This window comes from Molossus molossus, unplaced genomic scaffold, assembly GCF_014108415.1.
Source record: "Molossus molossus isolate mMolMol1 unplaced genomic scaffold, mMolMol1.p scaffold_m16_p_4, whole genome shotgun sequence".
In the NCBI taxonomy this organism is placed as follows: Eukaryota; Metazoa; Chordata; class Mammalia; order Chiroptera; family Molossidae; genus Molossus; species Molossus molossus.
The window spans coordinates 17,920,981-17,940,143 of NW_023425377.1; positions in this window are offsets into that span (position 1 = coordinate 17,920,981).

Consider the following 19,163-nt stretch of genomic DNA (forward strand, 5'->3'; position numbering starts at 1 on the left):
AAGGAAAGCAATTTCCCAGGCATTACGAAGGGCATCTGTGATTCAGGCCACAGCCGGGAAGCTCAAGGACCACTAAAGGCTCTCGTTTCCATAAGGGCCACTTTAGCAATGTGAACTCTACGGCTATTAAGACGTGACCTACCCGCTCGTGTGGTCATCCACTCTCCCCCTCTCTAGTTACGTCCTTTCTCCTACCGCTACACTCAAGAGGCTTTTGCATAGATAGGAAGATGATGCTACGGGCCTATAGCATGACAGGTGTGGCTGCGTTTCTTCTGCTGCAGGGACAGTCCCGCTGCCTGTGTCTGCAAGGTGCATTGGCTGTTTGAAGAAAGCTGTCTTCAGTGCTTGTGGTATGAAATAAAGAGAATGCCCTTGTTTGGACTGCCAGGCACCCGTAGTAAGAAAATGGGGAGGGGATGGAATGTTACTTTAACAGCAGTGTCAGAATTCCTGTAAAAAGGTGGATCACTGTAGGATGTGCTCGGTGGACGGCTGTGGTGGCAGGTCAGGCCCCAAGCATTGTGCTGAAGGAGAAGGGGCTTAGAAACATGGGGTCACGCAGACCCTGCAGAGGAACAAAGCCAGACAGAAATTTCTAGTGGGTCTACAGCCAGGGGACTACTCACAAGAAAAGACAGATATTTAACTTTTTAAAAATATGTTTTTATTAAATTTTTTGAGAGAGAGAGGAAGGGAGAGAGAGAAAGAAACATCGATGGGAGAGAGAAACATTGATCGACTATCTCCTGCACGCCCCCTACTGGGGATCGAGCCTTCAACCCAGGCATGTGCCCGGACAGGGAATCGAACCGGGCTCTCTCAGTCCATGGGACGATGCTCAATCCACTGAGCCACACCCACCGGGCAGGTATTTAACTTTTAAATAATGTGTGATGTAAGCTACTTCTGTTTAGCCTTGTGCAAGTGAGACCTTGGGGACTGATGATTTGCAAAGTGTCTGGTACACAGAACAGGGACAGGTGGGCTCATTAGTGAGGAGATCTGTAAACTTTATTCGTGCAGCAAAAGCAAGAATTCGAAGCCAGAAATGGAAAAAAATAAAGTCAATCTCTTTCCTCTGCAATTCCTGAAGCTACCCAGAGAGATGCTGAATTACTCCCGAAGCACGTAATAAGAGGTTTACGTTTATTAACTTAGTGGTTGGCCTCCACAGACACCTGGGATACAAGACCAACAACCACAGCTAAGTCTTGTTCGAGTATATGCTTCATGGGGGCAAGGACATGGCCTGATTTTTGTAGGGTTTTTTGCCTGAATCCCCAGTGACTTATGCAGTGTCAGGTACATAGTAGAGACTCAGTAAAAACAGATGAAAAACTTTCTTAATCTGACAGCAGGACCTTCAATCCACAGATGGAGGAAAAAAACAATGCTAATATGAGCCCAGAAACCTGGCCAAGGTCACAGAGTTGATAGATTCAGTCCAAGTCCCCGGTGCAGAAGAGCTGCCCTGTCTGCCAAACCAGCAAACGTCTGCAGTCTGATCACTGATGCTTCGATGAGCGGGTCCATTGGAATGCCTCGGATACACCGTGTAATCCAGTCTGCGTTATTGCCCTCCTCATCAGTACGTTTATTCCATTTTCTTTATTTTAAAATCTTTATTGATTTTACAGAGAGAGGAAGGGAGAGGGAGAGAGCTAGAAACATCGATCAGAGAGAACATCGATTGGCCGCTTCCTGCATGACCCCATTGGGGATTGGGCATGTGCCATGACCGGGAATTGAACTGGCGACCTCTTGGTGCATGGGTCGACACTCGACCACTGGGCCACATCGGCTGGGCTTAATAACAGGTTAGAAGGCCTGAGAGAAATTAGGCCATTTCCATTCTAAACCCTTCTGTGTACTTTCTTGGTGTCTTTTTATAACAGTTTTCTGTAATGCGTCCCATTGGGACTGTTTGGAGTTGTTCAGTCTTTTTTCCTTTTCTTTTCTTTTCTTTTCTTTTTTCTTTTCCTTTTTTTTTTTTCAGGGTCTGCTGAACTGAGCATTTGATTTAGGGGAAATAACAGGTTTGAAAAGAAAGATGTCTGGGAACTTAAACATAACAGATGCTTGTTTACAGACACCTGATTGAGCTGAATTGAAAGACAGTCTGGATTCCGAAAAGCCATAAATGTCAGCTGACTAGAACTTGAATCATAACCACTTGGAAGCATGGATCACCAAAAGATAGCCATTTCAGAGTCATAACATCCAAAACGGCTCTTCACACTGTCAGCGCCGCTGAGCAGTCGTATAATTCTTAAGTGGGAAGGAGCTTTCGTTTCTGAGAGACAGTTACCATCGCTTGCAGCTAATTGTTTTGGCAGCCACACAGCACAGAATGTCTTTTTAAAAAGCCATGATGGAATCACCACACCGATCTCTAATTTCCACCAAAACCCGAACCCGGGGAGACGAGGCAGGATGCATTTCTTTGTAAGGTAGGCACCGAAATTAGAAGCTGGTTTCAGTTGAGTTGGATTTTTACGTAAATTGCAGAGAAATATTAGGCAAAGAAATTCACAGGCCTGTGAAATTCACACAAAATTAGTAACTTGAGTTATGTGGTACATTATAGAGCATTCTTCCAGTACTCTCTAAGCTCCTAAACGGTATGAGCTTAGCGAAAATGCCCAAGAACAAAATTCATTGGGCAATTCCCTCATGTTTTGCATATATATGACGTGCTTCATCTCTGAACCAGCTGCCCTTGCATTTATGACATACTAAACATGTTCATATGCAAAATCACATGGTAGGAATTAAATGGACATGTTTAATCAGACTGTATTCCAACCAGAACTATGGGTCCACTCATACTTTGGACTCAAACTGAAACAGAGTATGGAAAAGGAAGACTTGGGTGTTGTGGGGGGAAAAGAAAAAAAAAGATGATAAAGTGTTGGGCAAAGTCGAAATAAATATTTTTGCAATGTTACCATGGGAAGAGGTTGAGAAAGCAAAAGCAAGATACACCAGGGCCAGTGGACTGTATTCAAGTATTTGGCAGGGGATAGAGAGGACGGGTGAAGCTGTGTCACAGGAGTTCTACCGTCCCGATGGAACTCAGGGCTCTGCTCTCTGCCGGCACGGAGCTACCCTGGGCAAGGGTAAAGACAATCAGGTCGTCGTATTAACATACACGTTCTTTTCTCCTTTGTTAGTGCACAGTCACGCAGATACACACTCGCCTTGGTAACTATCATTTACAGAAATGGAAAGATGATTCTGTTGTGTGCCCAGAAATCGGTCTAAGTCTTCTTCTAGGAAGATGTTTACAAACTGTTTCAGTAAAAGATCAAGACCATAGATCATGACAGTGCTGTTTTCTTTGGTCCTCTTATGAAATCTGTAACTGTTGCCAGGGATAGCAGCCAACCCCTACCTCCCCTTGCTTCTCAAGGGCCAACCAGTTGCTGACCCTCCCCCATGTCACCCTTGGTGCTTGCCAGGGACTCAGAAGGAGGATTTTGATCCCATTCTTGGACATATGCACTGAAGCCAGATGCCATTCTGAGTGGCAGTATTCCTCTTGCACAAAGCTATACATGTGCTCCTAAAAGCACAAAGTGATGGAGACGCAGGTGTCAGGGACTAAATCAAGATCCACAGGTTTTCTCACCGACGGAGCATCCTTTGGCGGCTCTAGGGGCAGACTTTAGCCGCGGGCTATGTCGCAAGAGGAACGAAACTGCGCGTCCTCTGCAGACGCACAATCTGGGACTATTACGTTGCAGTTAATAAACTCTCTTCCTTTCAGTTCAGATAAATACAACGCTTGCTGTTCAAGAGGAAACACGTCATTGAGACGGTTACTTCTATTTTAGTAAATTCACACGTGAAAAAGGGAACCCAAGTGGTCAAATACGCAGATGGGTGTATCCGTCCTTGGCTGTCAGATCCTGAACGGGTTTGGTAGGTGGCGGGAGAAACACCGAGACCTGCCTCTCACTTGCAGTCAGTGAACCAAGTGGGACAAAGACATTGACAGAAACACCCAAGTTGCTGTCTCTGGAACCACAGTGAGAACGTCGCAATCAACATGTCTCAAAGGAGAGACTTCAGCATGGGGTTTCGTCCTGAATGGAAACAGAACGGGGAATACGTGGTGATGCCAAACGCACACCATTAGAGCCGTAGGCCCGAGGGCCACAGGGAGAGCTGAACCATGAAACCACCTCAGCCCAAACCATTTTCCAAGGTAGGAGCTCTTAGGTCGGAGGCTGTGGTAACATTGGTTTTTACTTCGTTTCGATTTCTGGATGCCCAGCACCTAACCACTTTCTATTTTGGAGTAACCCCCATTTAAGTGCAGAGATAGGGCCTGTACTCTCTTAGGAACGATGTGGAGCCCCATCCTGCCTGTGGGGTCCCAGGCTGGAAAGGATAAGTGCATGGCCTTCAAGAGGATGCCGGACACCTCCTCCCCGCACTCTGAGATGTGACGGGTCTCATTTCAATCGACTGCAGGGGATGGTGGTGGAGGCCTGTGCACAATCCTGGGGAAACTTCCCATGCTGCGGCTGCTGAGGTCGCACCCAGTGCGGTCACCAAACAGCCACACCACTCCCGCGGACCGTGCGGACCCCAGTACTCTTCTGATTCGGATCCGAGTCGAATTTATGTTTTTCTCAACCACCAGTCTCCTCACTGGTAAAGACTGAGTCCGTGAACCTGGAACTCACTTGCACGCGACCTTCCCTTTGAAAGTACAGTCCTGCGCACTGCCGCACCGAGCACTGCGGGGGTCAGAATACCTCCAGGATCCCGTCAATAACTGATTATCAGAGCAACACTTTCCATCTTTCTGAATCTCAGTTTCTCCATCTGGAAAGCTGGATGTAAGGCTTGGGCTGCGTGATTTCCGAGATCTGTGAGTCCACAATCTTGTTTGACTCTCAGAGCTGCCTCTGATGTGGACAAGTCAGTACACAGAGGTCACTCAACCCCCGTCTTGACTTTTTCCATCCGCTCCATGCTTCTCAGTGGGGAGAAAATGAGCAACCCTTTTGATGCGTGTGGGACAACTGTGACAAAGGTGAGGGCAAGAAAGCGTACTGAGAAATTGACAGCTGGGTTCTTGACCGGCCATAGCTCAGTTTCTGCATATACACTGCTATGACATGAATTCTGTGCCTCCCAAGTTCGGTGGCTGTAGCCCTACACCCCCCCCCCCCCCCCATGTGACTGCATTGGAGATGGGGCATTTAATGGGGTGATTAAGATTATATGAGGTCATAAGCACAGAACTCTGATCCAATAATACCAGAACCCTTATAGGAAAGTAAAAGAAGTACCAGAGCTCACTGCCCCTCGCCCATCGTGTGTGACAAAGCGAGAAGGATGCCATCTGCAAGCCAGGACGAGGGTCCTCACATGAAACCGAATCCTGCTGGACCTTGATCTTGAACCTCCAGCCTCCAGAATGATGAGAAAATAAATGTCTGCTGTGTAAGTCGCCCAGTGAGTGGTATTTTGTGGTGGGAGCCCAAGAAGACTCAGACAACACCCAAGGCACTCTCTGCAAATTGCTTGCAAATATTAAGACAACGTCAAATAATTCATTGGCTCTCCCCATTTCCCTGTGAGGTATTCTTGTTATCATTATCTGAACGTATTTATATAATGCTATGCATTTTGAAGCACTTACGGTCATTAATTAATGTGGCTTGGGATAATATCTCCCATAGTGATAGAGAGATGGGAGTCGGCATGTGGTGTGTGGAAGGAGGATAAACACAGAGAACTTGAGGGTTTTCCTTAGGGAACGAGAGCAGGAATTCAATGGAGGCATTCCGAGTATCTCTGCATTGGCAATGTGCAATGTGTTATAGAAACAGCTTTCGCAAATAGTTTCCTTCCTTAAAATGAGTTTTGAAAAGAGCATTTTTCTCTCCTGCCCTTTCTTCTACTTCCTGCTGCTACAAAATAATTTTCTTAGAGAAGAAAATCTAAGGACACGAGGTAGAATGGAAACCGCATTTGACTTAGAGCCCAAACTGTGCATTCTTCAAACTCACTAATACTGTAAGAAGAAAAAATAAATGAAACAACTGGGTGCCATCTTTAACTCACTTAAGTTACTACAATCTTAGGAGGGACCCAAAGCCCTGGCTGGTAAGGTGATGTCATCAGTGCACTCTGAGACCACAGATAGCATTGCAAACCAGCTTAAAATTGTTGGTAAGCAACTTAACACTATGGATTCCCAGGATCTGCCTGAGGCTGAGAACCCCCTTTATATGATTTTCTGATGAGATGAACAGGGCAAGGGAGACCAGAGACATGAAGAAGTTTGCCCAGATCACACAAGTCAGTGGCTCCAATATTCCCAGGACATAGCATAGGACTTGTCATATTGTGGGACCCTCATTAAATGTGTGAATAAACGAATAAACAAACTTAGATGCTAAAGTACATTATTTCCCTCCTAGACATTTCCCCAGAGTAGTTAAGAAGAGGAAAAACGTATATGCCCAGTGATGTTTATTGGAGAGTTCATTATAACTGTGTAGATATAATGGAATAATTATAATTTCTCCAAAAGAGGGAAATGATTTAATTTTTCTAGCAACTTGATGAACCATTAGACATATATGCACTAAATACATATTTGCCAGCCCATTATTCTGAATTTGAAAACACAAAGCCTATTTTAACTGAAAGTTATAAAGAGACTTTTCTCTAATTAGGAGTAAATTGGAAACCACGGTTGGCTTCACTGGTCCAGAAACATTACTGGGCCAGGGGTGGAGGAGCAAAGTGTTTGGCTTGGTATACTAGCGATGAGCAAGGGCAGGTTTTCAATACCTTAGAGTTGAGTTTCTATTTTCATTTTCATGAAAATAAGGTCAACCTGGGCTACCCGTTCATTTTCTCGATCCGTCAACTGAACCTGGACAATGAATCTGATGTGCAAATGATGTCCATTTATTTCCTCTCAAGACCAGTCCAGGTTTTAAACTTCACAAAGTACTCAGTCTGATCAACAATTGACTCATGAAATCAGAGGACCTCAGGATCACAGGGACCTGCAACGCTAGTCTTTCCAACCAATGATCCAGTGCTCAAATCCCACCTTCAACGTGGTCATCCGGCAAAAGAGAAAACTATGCAAAATACACTTTGAGACAGTCTGCTTTCTCCTTTCAGTTGTATTTATTAATGTCATGCAAAAAAAGACCAAACTCTGATAGCACAAAATTCATGGTGTGGAGAACTACTGGACCAGTTACAATCCTGAGGTTTTAGTATATTTTATTTCATTATTTTTTAAATATGTTTTTTATTTATTTGAGAGAGAGAGAAAGAAACATTGATGTGAGAGAGAAACATCAACCGGTTGCCTCCCGTATGCACCACAACTGGGGATCAAACCTGCAACCTGGGCATGTTCCCTGACTGGAATCAAACCAGTGACCTTTCTGTGCACTGGATGATGCTCAACTGAGCCATACTGGCCAGGCGGTTTTAATGTATTTTAAAATTGGGATTTCCTAAGGGCTTACATCAAGGTTCATCTTCTTCTAGTACATGAGATCAGAGTATAACTAAAGCCAGATCTTCACGTTGTATCTAGATACTCTTCGGGACTGAAAACCTGCTCATGATTGAGTGTAATTACACTCTGTTCTTGTGTAATTTTTCTTTAATTTTTAAATTTTTTTCTTTATTGATTTTAGAGATAGAGGAAGGGAGAGGGAGAGAGAGAGATGGAAACATTGATGAGAGAGAACACCGATTGGCTGCCTCCTGCATGCCCACCACTGGGGATCGGGCCCACAACCTGAGCATGTGCCATGACCGGGAATCAAACCGGCAACCTCTTGATACGTGGGTTGACACTCAACCAGTGAGCCACACAGGCCTGGCTGTTCTTGTGTAAATTTAATGACTTTGATCTTATACTTCTGGCTGCTTCCTCTATGGAATATAATACCAGCAACTAGTAAAAATAGTTACACATTATTTATTTGGACTGAGACACCCAGAATGAGTCCAAAGTCTGATTTTATTTTCCTTCAAAATGGAAATATCTTCATTGTTTTTCCTGATTATTAAGGCAATCATTGCTTATTTTAATTTATCATATGCTAGTAAAAACATTCCATTATTCTGTCCCTAAAATATAATTGACATGAAACAATTTGGTATACATCCTTCTAAATATTTAATTGTTGCAGAAGAACAAATTATTTTACACTCCGCATAGTTTATACCACGGTGTGCAAATACAGCCTATGGGGCCACTGCCTGTTTTTGTAAATAAACATCGTACATCAGCAGCCACGCTCATTTGTTTATGTATGGTCTGTGGCTTCCTTCACACTAATACGGGGAGATGGGAGGTGTGACAGAGACCACACGGCTTGCAAAACCTACCGTATTTACTATCTGGTCCTCGCCAGAAAAAGTCTGCCCACCCCTTCTGCATAACCTTTATTTCCTCTCAGTGCTACGTGGAGAGTATCCTTTTATGTTCATTTCATCTGATTTACCTCATTCATTTAACGCATACATATTATTGAATTTTATAGACTTTTTATCACTGAACTGATACCCTATTAAAGGCCATTTACCATTAATTTTATAGGTGGAGTTTATAACTTTCAAGAAACGGGGAATCGATAAAGCATTTGAAAGGGACGCCTGGTGGAAACCATAAGAAGCCGGCTGCAGAAGACTGTCTGTCTGCAGTCTTGATAGTGGGTCTTCCCTTGAGTGTTTGGGAGCAGTTTAATACTGATTATTACTTTAAGTATTTTGAAGGTTCTCCCAGAACATCCTGGGAGTAGAGAAAGAGGTTGCAGGACACTGCTTCATCATCTTACGAAGGCCAGGGCTGCAGAGCAGAGGATGAGATTCGGTCCCTATGAAAACTCAGAAGTTCCGCACTGTCTCGCTCAGCACCGTGAAGGAAGCCGCCGTGCGACTCCCAGCTCGAAGCCAACGCACTGAGCGCCCCCGGCTAAGCCCTATGTTCTTTGCTAAGGTACTTGCTTCTGTGACAAAGGCCTCCTTTTCCCAGTTCCCTAGCCCCAGTTCTAGGGGGCTAACCTAAAAGAAATCCATGTGCACACCCAAGCCAGCTAAGACGGTTTGTTCTACGTGCTGCGAAGGCCCAAGAAGGAGGTACATCCTAGCTGCTATGAGAAGCTCAAGGTTTCAGCTGTGAGGAGGAGAAAGAACCCTTCACCTCCAATGCTCTGCCACGTCTCTGTCCGCCTTGTTGGGTTTAGAGTGTGAGATGCCTTCTCAGTCTAAGGAATGGGTTAGCTCTGGTCTTCCCTGTGCCGGGTCCCTACCCAACAGCCAAGCTGAGGGGTCATGGAAGAGCCAACCTACCTCCTTCTCACCTCTTAGTCTCTGCGTCAATGGCACCCCCTCCGAGAAGCCTTCCTCGATCATCCCACTCAAAGAGAGGCCTCCCTTGACCCTTGCTTCTCCAACCCAGCACCTACTGGTTTCAGTTATAGCATTTTTCACCACGTGCATGTTGGTTCATTTCTGTCCTTGGTTGCCATTCCAGTACAGTGTTATTTTCCAGCTTATACACATGGGTAGAAAAAACAGCTCTTATGCTGTTTATATTCATGGACAACTACAGTTTTTTTAAAGCACTTTTATACACCTAGACTAATTTTATACTTAAACAATTCTTATAAATTTGGTCAAATAAAGGTCACGTGAATCATTTTGGGTAGAAATGAGGAGAAAACGGAAGGCTTCCACACGGGTGTGTCTTACCCCGGTGAGAAACCCCCAGGTTGCACGCCGCCGACCCCCATCCAGTCAACTTTTCAACTTTCCATTTTCCTAAGTCACATAAAACACAAAGGTGAAATAAACATTCTATCAAGGTCTACCCTTGAATGCATGACTAAAAAATATGAGCCAAATTCCAGACTGCCTTATTGAATTCTCCTCTTTAGGGAACATAAAAATTGATCAGATCTTGAAAATTCAAAGGAGAGGGAGAAAGGTAATTTTCAGACTTTTCTTCCCCGGCTGTCAGGTAGCAAATAACAAAACAGGCCCTAACCCACAGGTGTATTTTATCAAGTTTCCCTCCTGTTACACAAGAAGAGCAAATAATCAACTTTAAAAAGAGGATTTTTACAATGGGCCTCAGTGTGGAGAAGAAGTTATTTGAACATATTTTTTGGCATATGCATCAATAATTTCCACAGTGTCCTCTTTGAGAAGTGTGCACATACCCCCAGGACAGAAGGATCATGGTATTAAACATCGGCTCTGTGCCAGGAACTGTGCTAGGGGTTTGCACAGACCGTGCTCTAGTATCACCATGGCCCTGGTCGGCAAATACCATGGGCCCCGCTCTGAGGCGTGAGAAGAGATTCGGGAGGTGAACCGACTTGCCACAGTCTCGAAGCGCTCAACAGGCAGAGCCAGGACCTGAGCCCAGTCGTGTCCGGCCCCAAAGCACCTCGTTCTGTCCTCTGAACAGAGGTGTTCCTGCTTAATTCCCCAACCTGCCCTGGAGGAGAAGAATCTGAACCAGGCTCTGACAGCCTTGAACCTACTTTCAACTCCCTGGTCTTCCATGCGGCCCCTACTTCCACTTACTCCAGAGGGGTCATCCTGCTGAGTTTGCAGTTTACAAGGAGGCTGGGGAGGGAAATGACTCATGCGCACATTTCTTCCAAGCAGATGGAACTCCTTGGAGAGAAAAGGTTCCGTGTAGGAGCCAAGAAAGAGAGTGTGATCTGAGGAGCAGAAGGCTCATAAGCTGCACATTCCATGAAAATCAACCTAGCAAGTCACCAGTAAGAGTTTATTGAGCTCTTATCGTGTGGCTACTCCATCCTGTCTCAGCACAATGAAAGAAACACAGGCAGCAAAGAAAGAGAAAAAAGGACATGCACGCGCACACACGCACACGTGCACATGCGCACACACAATACCACGGAAAAATAACGCCAAACACTTTGAAATCATTTGCTAATGTGATGTGTTTATACACTAAATAGAGTTCCAATTACAGGCTGGCGTGGTAAGATCTCAGATTACTAACAACTTAAAAGTCCTATGCTTGCATTTTATGCAGTTGGATTTGAGCTGGTACTGGGAGAAAAAGAGGGTTTGGGAAAGAAACAGACACAGGAAATTGGGATTCTCGAGAGGAGGAGTTGGAAAAATTGTAGGAAAGAGGCTGAGAAAAACGTGGCCCCTTATGTGGGTCAAAGAGCTCACACAGGGGAGGGGACACTGGACAGTAAGATGGCGAGGGCAGCTAGAAGGTTGAAGCCACGTGGCGGATGAGCTGAGCTGTCCATCAGAGCTTTCGGGGGGGTCATTCTTCCAGTGCAGTAGAGCAGGGGGCTGATACACTACCAGCTGTTGTCCTCCACTGAGGCTGAACTCTGCACTAGGCACTGTGCTAGGAACTTGATATCTTTAATTCCTGCTCTAGCCCTGGATGATGTCTACGACTAGTCTGATCTTTACATCGAGGCAAGTGAAACAAAGAGAGGTTTAGAAGTCAGACCAAAGCTACCCAGCTAATAAGTAGCAGGATAAGAATTCAAGCTGGGGTCGTCCGACTCTAAAGTCTCTGCCTTGGTCATAGCGTGTTGTTTCCTAGACCTTCACAACTGCCTAAGAGCAAAACTGATCTAATATTTAGGAATGGGGTCTAGAGTGTCAGGTGGAGGAATGCTTAATAATAGCGTAAAAAAAAGGTACAAGATGACTGCCTCTTTTTCCAGTTAAAAAACAAACAAGCCCTGGCCAGTTTTGCTCAGTGGTTAGAGCGTCGGCCTGCGGTCCTGAGAGACCCGGGTTCAGTTCCCGTTAAGGGCGCGTGACAGGTTGCAGTTTGTCCCCGGCCCTGGTCGGTCGTGCGGGTGGCAGCCACTCGATGTGTTCCTTTCACGTCGATGTTTCTCTCTCTCTCTGTTCCTCTCTCTCCCTCCCACTCTACCTGAACAAAAGATGGAAAAATGTTCTCAGGTGAGGATAAAAAAAAAATCCAACCAAACAAAAAAACCTAACGTGAGGTTGGAGTGGTATGGGGCTGATGAGAGCTACTATGTATCAACTATTTAGTACATGAATAGGTAGACTAGCTATTATTTTGTTTAATGTTCACTATAACGCTATTATAGTGTTAGGAGGTAGACACTATTATTATGATTGTCCGTTATTACAGATGAGGAAACCAAGCTTAGGCAAGTTCAATAGTTTGCCAAAGTCCACAAAGCTATGGAGAGGTTGGGCATCAAGTCAACATGAATAATCTGTCTGCAGGATGGGAGGGACAGGGGGAGGGACAGGCCAGGCAAACACTGCAGATGAGGACTCAGGTGGGCCTGGGGACCGGTCGGGAGTGAGCAAGTAAAAGCAGTGGGTGGCTCAACGTTTCTGCTATGGTCTGAAACTTGGCAGACCAGAAGTGTGTTAGCTTTAAGAAAAATAGGGAGGAGGCCCTCAGTTGGACAGAACAGGAAAAAAATAAATATTTTGAGCTGTTTCAAAAGAGAAGAATTTGATCACTGCGGGGTAAAAATACTCCAGAGACATCAATGAGAATACAAATTAAACCGAGGTGATTGAATTTGGATATTAGGTCACTGGTTACCCTCAGAGAGTGATTTTGAAAGACAGAAGAAGGAAGGATGGAGTTTGTAATGGGTTAAGGGGTACATCAATCGGTGGTGAGGCAGTGGGGGCAGAATAAGGGTTTTGTGTTGCAATGTAGACACAGTAAAAAGAGAATGTAAGCAAGCGGTTAGGACACAGAGTGAGAGTCAAAGGCTTCATTTCTTTCTAAAGGATAAAGGAATTTCAAGTATATTTTAGGTGTTTTTATTATAGGACTGCTCAGTGTTTGTCTCCCCACGGCCAAGAGGACACGGGTTCTGTTCACTGGGAATATAATATGCAACTTCAGAGACTGGGGGTGTAAGCAACAGAGAGCCCATCACCTCTTGTGTGTGGATGCGGAAACCGGGAAGCACAGGGCTTGAGGAGTTCGCCTTCCCAGGCAGGGCACCTGACCTTGGAGCTCTCGGTTTGCACATGTGCTTCTTCCCTAGACCGAGGTCTTGGCCTTGGCAAGGAAAGTCAGAGCTTCCTCTGCAGGGACAGGAGGAGAGAGAGATGACGTCGAGACAGAGAGAGAGAGATGTTCTGAGGATGTAAAGCGAAGCTGATGCCAGAGGAACAAGGGGAACCAAGAGGAAGTTGAGCAAATGAAGACCAAGGAGGACTCCTGCCCCCGACGCTGATGGAATCAGCCGATGCTTCCGAGGTTGCTTCCTCTGTACGTCCTGTGTGTACAAGTCCAGAGAGTGTAGGGGTGGCTGCATCACTTTGTTTTTAGTGATGCCTCCTACCCCTTGTAAAATGCTTAAATCACCGAGAAACCTACTTAAAGATGAAGGGATGAAAGGGTCAAGGGGGCAGGGATGAACTTAGGCTGTGGTATGATCTTACAGTCTCATGGTGCATATGCAATGGTCATATAAAGTTAGCATGTACAGCTCACTTTACTCCTGTGGTGGACATGTGTATTCCCCGAACCAAGTGTTAAATGCCATCATCTTCGGCTTCGAGGAAAAGGTCTTTCTTCTCCACGTGTCTTAGAAAAGATGCCTTAGAGAGGAAAATTTGTGAAGTGAACTTTGGGAATGAAACAGTTTAAAACCACTCCTCTGAACAATGGCATACAGCAGTCTCCGTCCATCCTTCACTGAGGATGTGGAATCAAACATCTGTATGACTGAGAAAGAAAGAAAATTGCCCTCCTCTCTCCTTACTTTTTGCCCATCCTCCCTCTCTCCCCCCCTCTCTTTCCCTCCCTTCCTCCCTCTTTCCCTCCCTTCTTCCTTCCCTCTCTCCCTCCCTCCCACCTCCCTCTCCCCCCCCCCCCCATCACCATTCTCCTTTTCCCTTCAGTGAAGCAAAGCTGAACTGAAGGCCCTGGGAGAGGGGCCATTACTGGCTTCACCAAAGAGTTTAACTCCGAGTAGATTACACTTTCCCTTAGATGTTTCTTTCCTTTGATCCTTGTTTCCTTTTGCTACTTTTATTTCATTGCTCATTTATAGGCTCAGGCCTGCCGAATGTTTTATGAAGTGCTGGGGATATGCATTGAGAGGAAGAGACCACGGTCCTTACCTCGCTGAGGTTCACGGACCACGAGGGAGACAGACTGAACACACGGCGACAGGAGAGACTGAGGGCCCCTGAGCCCATGTAAAAGGCGAGGGGCCAGACAGCAGCACAGCACAGGGGCCGAGAGAAAGGCCGTGGCTTTATAAGCACAAGCACGGGCTTTGGATTAAAACAGTCCCAACCTCAAGTCCCAGCTTAGCCTATAAAAACTTGCACAGGTAATGTAACCTCCATAAGCCTTGGTCCCATCCTTGGTTAAAACAGGGACAACATCCCCTCCTGGGCTGCTGTGAGCGTCATGGGCAGTAACTCATACCACGTGCTCAGCACGGCGAACGCAGCCAGGACACGCATGTGAAAGGGCCGCGGCCTGGTAGGAAGGCGGCGTGGAGCTGGTACCTGAACGGGGTTTTGAAGGATAAATGCACAGGATAGAGGAAGAGGCTGTAGGAATGCACACTCCAGAGCAGGCAACTTCACGCACTGGATCCGGAGAGAGGAGACACGGGCCGGAGAGGCGCAGGTAGGCGAGGACAGCTGGACCAGGAGCCCACAGGGCACAGCAGGGGGCCAGGCTGGGAGGGGCGCAGGGCCTGCTGTGCCACAGGGGTCCGATGTTCCCCTGCACTCACCCAGAAGCCCCTGAAGGGTGTCTGTGCTAAGCCCCAGGGATCGTAACAGGATGCCACAAGGAAGGGCGCCACCAATGACTGTCCCCTCCCTGCTGTCCCCAAGGTCCCCGGGGCTCGGGTTACTGCTTGCCTCGCACAGAACTCCTAACACGCCGACCACAGTCTGAACACATTAAAGTCATTCAATCTTGAATACCCCGGACCAGCTGCTGCTCAGATTATGTCTCTCTCTGAAAGAGGGATTTATGCCCAGAGGTCTTCCTTTGCTTTTTTTTTTTTTTTTTTAAAAGCAAAGTTGGGCCGAATACAGCAGGTGACACCTGGACACAACAGTGGATGACAAATCAAAAGGTGAGGCGATCCACTTCAGTTAGTAGCGAGTATTGGGCCCTGACTTGTAACATCCACAGAAGTACATGGGAGCACCCGCCATGCGGCTGGCTCGGTGGGGGACGCAGAGGCTGGACAAGGTGGTGGCCCGCCTGCCTCTGGCCTCTGGCTGGGGGGACAAAACCAACAGTGAGGAACACAGGGTGATGAGACAGGATTCAAAACCACTTTAAGAACCAAATGGAGCCCTGGCTGGTTTGGCTCAGCGGTTAGAGCGTCGGCCTGCGGTACAGAGAGACCCGGGTTCGGTTCCCGCTAAGGGCACGTACCTCGTTTGCAGTTTGTCCCCGGCCCTGGTCGGTTGTGCGGGTGGCAGCCACTCGATGTGCCCCTTTCACATCGATGTTTCTCTCTATCTCTCTGTTCCTCTCTCTCCCTCCCACTCTACCTGAACAAAAAGTGGAAAGATGTCCTCGGGTGAGGATGAAAAAAAAAAGAACCAAATGGAAGATGCTATGCAGGCTCAGGTGTTAAGAACTCACTATTAAGAGGAAGGAGATTTCTCAGGGGCAAGAAATAACCTAGAAACCCTCGTGAAGAAACCGACTAGAGCGGGGTGGAGACTGGCCGTTTTCCATCTGTCACGTCTAGATCTCATTGTCCCCGAAGATTCCCAAACAAACCATACTTGGCAGGTGAGAGCTCGCATGCCTTTGTCGATTTCCTGTTTCCCCGAGGTACGACCACTGTACTAACGAGGAGAACGTCCCCTCTCCCAGCGCCCCCCCCAGAAGCAGGAGCACTGTGACATCCCGGGAAGGAGAACGCCTGAATGAGGTGCACACAGCACTTCTCTGTAGCAGGTAATGGATCACCGCGGGTTAGTGGCTTCCGTCGACACCCACTGATTATTTCCCGGTTTCTGCAGGTCAGAAGTCCAGGTGCACCACTGCGGCCACTGCCCGGGGGTGGGGGGGGCAGAGTTTCAGCTGGGTCGCAGGCCTTTCTGGAACCCAGACCAATTTCCAAGCTCACACTGTTGGGGGCAGAATCCAGCTTTGCATGGAGGCCCCTGACCTCTCACTGGCTGGGCCACTCTCAGGCCTAGAGGCTGCCTCGGCTCTTTGCCATGGCGTCCCCTCCATGACGCCCCGTGCTTCCAGTCTCTGCTTCCTCGGTCTCAGACTGTAGACCTGACAGAAGGGCCATGAGCTCTGGTCAGGCCCACCCATATAATCCCCCCTTTGATGAACTCAGAGCCCCGTGGTTAGTAACCTGAGTTACCTCTGCAAAACCCTTTAGGTCATATAACATGACGTGATACAATCACAGGGATGATGTCTCCGCATAGTTACAAGCTGCCCCCCGACGGACAGGGAGACATTGCCTCAGGCAGGCGTGCCACGGCGGGGGGGGGGGGGGACCTTGGGGACTTCTTATGTGTCTCTCTGTGCATTCCTTCCCAGGGAAGGATGTGACAAACTTTATATCAAGGTAGTATTGAGGTGATCTTTAAATCTTAAACACAGAAACACACAAACATTATGTTGCTGCATAAAACTCATTTTTTAACTTAAGTAAAAGAAAAGAGTAGTGCCTGTTAGGGAGGAGGCAGCAGGAGGACCCTCTGAGCGAGGAGCTGGGATGACTGGTCTGCTCCATGTGCCATGGGGAGCGGGGCAGAGGGGGGACTTGAGATTAAAGAGGCCACGTGCAGGAGGGAGGAAATGAGAAACGAGATGCTGGAAGCACCAGGGGAGAAAGACCGAGGAGGAGGGGCGCCCCCATGTGACTGGGGTGAACTGACAGGGGGGAGATGCAGGTGATGAAAGTGTCAAGGTCTTTGCTGCAGAAGAGGCTCCTTGCTCTGGCTTCACCGTGAAATCTTCGGTAGCATCTACATTCCCCTGCAGAGCTCCCTGTGTTGCCGGGATTCCCATGAAAAATGCAAAGGCCGTGCTAAGCTCTGCATCAGCGATGGGGTCGGACACGCAGAGGGCGAACGCAGGTAAAGGCAGCAACACTGAGCGTGCACCTAAGTCAAAGGGGATGGAAGCGACCTTCTCAATACTATTTGTGCTTTCATTTTGAATATTCTTTGAAAATAAAAGACGGCAGAAGTCCTCTTCTGGGTGTTTTTCTATCTGCTCCCCAAAGATCCAGAAGGAAAAACCACCCAAAGACTAGAAGTTTAAGTGCGAGGACTGGAATGAACATCAAGGACCAGATCAATCTCTAGGAAGCAGTGAGGAATTCATCAGAGGGCTATGCACTTGGGGACCACGACTCTAGAACTGGACACACAGACATAGGAGCAGGGAAGCCCATGTGCCCAGGTCTTTTGCAGCCACGTGGACATCCAACAAAGGGCTCTGTGAACATCCCTGAGTCTATCATTAGTATTCCTTACCACTAGCTCCCAAGGGAGGTCCCTACAATCATCTCAGTGAGTCAGAAAAGGCGGGGAATTGTGGGGGTTAAATGACCTGCCTGAGGCTGCAGCACAATATGGAGCCATAGAGATTAGAACCCCCCCAGCCCAGGCCCCAGGCTTTTGCTCAACCTTAACAGAGTTCAAGTTCTCTAAACCAGCAGCTTTTCCTCTGGGCCATGACAGCAGGATTATGGAAAATTGTACCAGGGATGAAGAAGTGTGATTTGAAGGGACACACGAGAGGCCACCTGACCCTGGGCTTAAAGCATCTTGTCTCATTTAGACGAAATACAGTGCTGTGGCTTTTCTTCACTAGGGACACTGGACAATGAGCAGGGAAAAGGGGAAGCAGATTTCCTCAAACAATTCAACATAAAATTACCATACGATGCAGCAATTCCATGTCTAGGGATATACGCAGAAGAATGGAAAACAGGTCTCAAACAAACATTTGTACACGAATGTCCATAGCAACCTTATGTGCAATAGCCCAAAGGGTGGAGATGATCCAAATGCCCACTGATGCATAAATAAATAAGAAAAATGGGGTTTATATACACAATGGGATATTATTCAGCCTTAAAAAAAAAAAAATGAATGAAACTTTGACATACTAGGACATGGATGAACCTGGAAGACATTACGCTAAGTGAAATAAGCCAGTCACAGAAGGATGTGGATACTGTATGGTTTCACTTACATGAGGTCCTGGAGTAGTCAAATGTATAGAGACAGGAAGCAGCATGATGGCTGCCAAGGGCCAAAGGGAGGGCCACAGGAAGTTTTGTTACTTACTCGGCACAGAGTTTCAGTCTGAGATGATGAAAAAGTTTTGGAGCTGGGTGGTGAGGATGTTTGCACAACAATGTGCATCTAGTCAATGCCACTGAATTGCATACTTGGAAATGGTGAAACTGGTAAATTTTATGTTATGTACATTGTATCACATTGTTTCAAGGAGAAAAAAAGACCATGGCTACTTATTCCCTCCGTGACTCTCGACTAGATTGTCGGCCTCTGAAGGCAGCTGCCACGTAACTTGCTCCTTATTACTGTCCCCAGTGTCTTGCACAATGCCTACCACACAGGGAGTGCTAGGTAACTATTTGTTAAACGAATGGAATCAACCTTGGCCCGCTCTGGTGGGGTGACAGCACCCGGGTCTTCCTTTGCCACTGTGCCTTGCGTTTGGACAGTTTAGTCCATGTCTCAGCTCCATTTGTAGATTCAGACTAAGGCAACTCTCTGTAGCTAGGCCAATCAGAGCCCTGCCCAGCTTTCCACTTTTCAGCCCCATCAACCAATGAAAGAACAAGATGGGACAGTACAGACTCCAGATCATTGAATGAATGTAGACCATGTCATCTGGACTAAGAAGAACTTACCACAATAGAGTATAATAGAGCATCTTTTACTATTCAAGAATTTTAAAGATATCCAATGGATTCCAGGCTTGCCTTGGAGGGAACTAGCTAAACACACATAAGCTCAGGTATCACACTCCTGACATCTGATTGATCAGCCTCAGGCAGGCCCTGGGAACCGGAACTTTTGTTTGCTCATTTGCTCAAGCTACCGTGCAAGTAAGTTTGGAAACATTCGCTCTAATTACGTCA